Genomic DNA, 5,000 nt, shown 5'->3' with positions numbered 1-5,000 from the left:
ATAGCCTATTTGGCTTCGGGGAAAACGCAAATGACGACACTGGGAATCATCAGTCAGCCGTTTAATTCATCAAACTATCAACGCACTGTAGACCCCACATCATCCAACAGTTTATCCAGTTGCTTTTGGACAATCGCCTACACAATATCAAAGTAAATTCCATGGCGATCGCAGGAATGTCCAGTGACGGGACACACATTACAATAATTCGTCCACCGTGGCCTGGATGTACCGATGACTCGTGCATTTCAACGGAGAGCGGTCGCAGGTTTTTGAGAACTTACCAGCTGGATGCCGCTGGGGTGACAGTGGCTATTGGTCCTGGGACCAGTAAGCTTTCGCCTAGGCTACGGTTCACGTTCGTTTCGCTTTGATCAATTAAGATTGGAGGGCTTGAAGGGCCGTATGTGCTGATATTTGAAGTGGTCAAGGGCTGGAAATATAATAGCCTAACAGTTTGCTGGGTGCTTTAATTATTACTGCCTTGATTACATGCAATTGCCATATTATATATTGATCGCTTTCTAATTATCTTATCGTGCAAAGTGTCATTCCCGTTGGATGCACAAACTTGTCATCATGCGTGTGCATTCTGCTAACTGCACTGTCCATAACTATTTAATATGACTTAATTTGAAGCCTAGGTTATTCTCTTATTTTCAGTTGATATAGTGGGATTGTTAGAGGGACGTCACAAATGAGTTTTTAATGAGAGAGCCTGTCAACAACCAATCACCGTCCTCACCCCTTCTAAACTCGTGCATGAGAATCAACGTCATCCATAGCAACGGAGTTTTTATCTTAAGCTTAGGAGTTGGTATTATCCTTAGTATGAGTAGGTCTCAGAGCCGTTGTGAATCACTTTTAAGAAATTACACCTACGTAAAAGGTTTTAGCGCGAGTTAGGAGCACTCCTAGTGGTAAGATAAAAGGCTTTGTGAATACGGCCCCAAATGTTTACCCCAGCCCAATGAGAAGCAATATAATTATATAAAATCAAGACAATCAATATAATCAAGATATGAGTGGACAAAAATCAACACATTTACGAATGAAGCAAGGTTTTTTATTGATTTGAAATTCATTGAATTATATTTGAAATCAGGTCAGTTCTTTGTAGGCAGCAGTTGGGGTGGGTGCTCAGACCTGTTTTTCCTTATCGTTCCCGACACGGTCAGCTCCTGTCCCAGCTTGTACGACGTAAAATAATTGTCGCATGTGATGTTGTGTCCACTGAGTCCCTGAGCCATGTCCAGGACAACTCTCATTCCTTGCTTTTTTCTCAGGGCGTCCTCATCAGGTTACCCTATCTAGATTTGTAAGTTCCAAGCATATGAGGAAGTCGCATTAAAGGCAGCCCAGATCTTTATTCCATATTTTTTTAGACGGTATATACTGTCTAAAGGGGCAGAGGCCCCTAAATGGCATCAGCTGCAGGGGCAGAAACACGGTACTCTAACTTACATTCACACTCTCACACACTCACTCACACACACTCACACACACACATATGTGTGCGCGCACACACACACACACACACACGCACGCACACACACACACACACACACACACGCACTTACAGCAGGCCAACTCACATACACACACACACAACACTCATACACACACACACACACACACACACACACACACAGCAGGCCCATATAGGAGGATGACAGACTGAAGGTACACAGGACCTACCATTTCCACACTTTTATTTACTCCGGGTCGGTCCATTGGACCTGGGCACCCTGTATGTAATACAAATGTGTGTGTGTGTGTGTGTGGGGGGGGGGGATTTACAGTGTGCGGTCAATATGTTATGATATATGTTCTCCAAGACACCATACATACAAGGGTTAAATAAACAATCAGCTAACACTGTATGAAGTACTTCAGGGATATTTAAATAGCTAACACTGTATGAAGTACTTCAGGGATATTTAAATAGCTAACACTGTATGAAGTACTTCAGGGATATTTAAATAGCTAACACTGTATGAAGTACTTAATAGTGTTTAAACAATCAGCTAACACTGTATGAAGTATTTCAGGGCTATTTAAACAATCAGCTTACACCGTATGAAGTATTTCAGGGGTATTTCAGAGCATCTGTAGAAAGTCTATAGGGGACCATCCAAATAAAGTGTGATCACCTCTTCTCATAAGCAGCTTTCAGTGAAGCATAGAGGGGTATAGTTAGCACGTTTATTCTACAAGGTTCTATGATGTTATTTTATAGTTAACCCTATTGTTCTTCAAGGTTCTATTAAGTTATATGATGTTCTTATAGTTAACCCTATTATTCTATGTGGTTCTATGAAGTTCTCTGAGGACATTCTGCTATTATCCCTTAACAAATGTACACATAGCATATAGGGGTATAGTTAGCCTTGGTTACCAACACACTCCACCTGTGTGTGTGTGTGTGTGTGTGTGTATCTGTGGGTCTGTGTGTGTGTGTGTGTGTGTGTGTGTGTTACCAACACACTCCACCTGCTGGATATAGGATCCTTCATGTCATAGACATCTATAAGTGTGTGTGTGTGTGTGTGTCATGGGCTGTCTAAACCCAAATTAACTCTCTCTCATGTCATAGGCTATGAGTGCGTGTGTGTGTGTGTGTCATAGGCTACCTAACCCCAAACTAACTCTCTCGTGTCATAGGCTATTAGTGTGTGTGTTTGAATGCTGAGATCAAAAACTCTTTCTCTGACCAAGAATGTGTAAGTGTGTGATTAGGAGTGTGTGACGGTGTGTTTGTAAGAGTGTGTGAGGGTGTGATTAAGGGTGTGTGTGTTAGAGTGTGTGACAGTGTCTGAGGATGTGTGTGTAAGAGTGAGTGACAGTGTGTTATTAGGAGTGTGTGAGGGTGTGTGTGTGTAAGAGTGTGTGACAGTGTGTGATTAGAAGTGTGTGAGGATGTGTGTGTTAGAGTGAGTGACAGTGTGTGAGGGTATGTGTGTAAAAGTGTGTGAGGGTGTGTGTGTAAGAGTGTGTGACAGTGTGATATTAGGAGTGTATGAGGGTGTGTGTGAAAGAGTATGTGACAGTGTGTGATTAGAAGTGTGTGAGGATGTGTGTGTTAGAGTGAATGACAGTGTGTGAGGGTGTATGTGGGTGTGTGCGACAGTCTGTTATTAGAAGTGTGTGAGGGAGTGTGTGTAAGAGTGTGTGATGGTGTGCAGTGCTTAAAGTGTGTGAGGATGTGTGTGTTAGAGTGAGTGACAGTGTGTGAGGGTGTATGTGGGTGTGTGTGACAGTGTGTAATTACAAGTGTGTGAGGGTGTGTGTGGGTGTGTGTGACAGTGTGTAATTACAAGTGTGTGAGGGTGTGTGTGTAAGAGTGTGTGATGGTGTGCTGTGCTTAAAGTGTGTGAGGGTGTGTGTGTAAGAGTGTGTAAGAGTGTGCTGTGCTTAAAGTGTGGGCTGGACTGATGGAGAGACTCAAAGGGGAATAAAGAACGAATGAAGACAGGGGCTATGAGAAAGCAGGGGGCCATTAGAGAGAGAGAGAGAGGGGGGGAGGGGGGGGCACAGAGAAAGAGGGAGGGAGGGAGAGAGGGACAGAGAGGGAGTGAGAGAGGGAGTGAGACAGAGAGCGAGAAAGACAGAGGGACAGAGAGAGAGGGACAAAGAGAGAGGGAGGTAAACAGAGAGAGAGAGAGGGAGAGAAACTCAGAGAGAGAGAGAGAGAGAGAGAGAGTGGGAGAGAGTGGGAAACTGAGAGAGAGAGAGGGAGAGATCTGAGAGAGAGAGAGGTGATGGGACAATGAGAAAGCAGGGAGCCGTTAGAGAGACCACAGAGAGAGAGGGAGAGAACTGAGAGAGAGAACTGAGAGAGTGGGAAACCAATAACCAAGGAGAGGGGGATAAAAGGGACAAGAGAAGGAAGGAGAGAAGGGGAAAACAGGAAGAGAGGGAGGAAGAGAAAGAAAGAAAGAGAGAGAACTATAGGGCTGATAACGCTCATTGGCTTTCTGCGTCCTGCGGTGCTGTCGGCCATCTTAATTAATCACTGCAAAAGAACCAATAGAGGGAGAGAGAGAGAGAGGGAGAGAGAGGGAAGGAAAGAAAAAGAGATAGAAGGAGAGAGGGAGGGAGAGAGGGAGAGAGGGAGGGAGAGAGAGAGGGAGAGGGGGAGGGAGAGAGGGAAAGAGGGAGGGAGGGAGAGGGGGAGAGAGAGAGGGAGAGGGGGAGAGAGGGAGAGGGGGAGAGAGGAAAGCGAGTGAAGGAGATGATGAAGTGAGGAGAGAGAGAAAGTGAGGGAGGCAGGGAGGGGGTATGATGGAGAGAGCAGCTCACCTGACTGTTAAACACTGAACTCACTGAACCCTTCACACACACTTGCACACACTCACACACACTCACACACACACAGAACACAGAGGAAAAGGCCAACCAGCCTGAGAGGACTGTGACACACACACACACACACAAAACAACACAGGATGACAAAACGATGAAGATGATGATGGTGGTGGTGATGATGGTGATAATGCTGTTGATGATGATTATGGTGATCATGGCGATGATGATCATGACAATGGTGTAAGGGAAAGGATTATATAACACTGTGTGTGTGTGTGTGTGTGTGTGTGTGTGTGCATTGGAAAGTAAACCCATGTGTGACTTGACCACGTGTCTCACACCATTTAGAGGGATGGGGAGAAAGATGTGTGTGTGGTCACGTGTGTGAGTGTGCACGCACATCCATGTGTGTGTGTGTGTGTGTGTGTGTATCAGTGGCGGCGCCAGGGGGGGGCTAGGGGGTGCTAGAGCACCCCCTAGATTGGCCATAGCACCCCCATAGCACCCCCAAGAAAATAATGGTTTATTTAGGCCTATTATTGTTATTTAATTTCATTCTGAGTTCTTAATAAAATGTATTGTGTGATAATAATATTTTAATCACAAAAGAAAATAACAGATTGAAATAAACAGATTGTTCACGTAGCACGACACAGACACGTTGCGCGTGAACGTGATTGTTCAATGAGTAG

Source organism: Sprattus sprattus, assembly GCF_963457725.1.
Source record: "Sprattus sprattus genome assembly, chromosome: 3".
NCBI lineage: Eukaryota > Metazoa > Chordata > Actinopteri > Clupeiformes > Clupeidae > Sprattus > Sprattus sprattus.
This window is presented reverse-complemented; position numbering follows the sequence as displayed.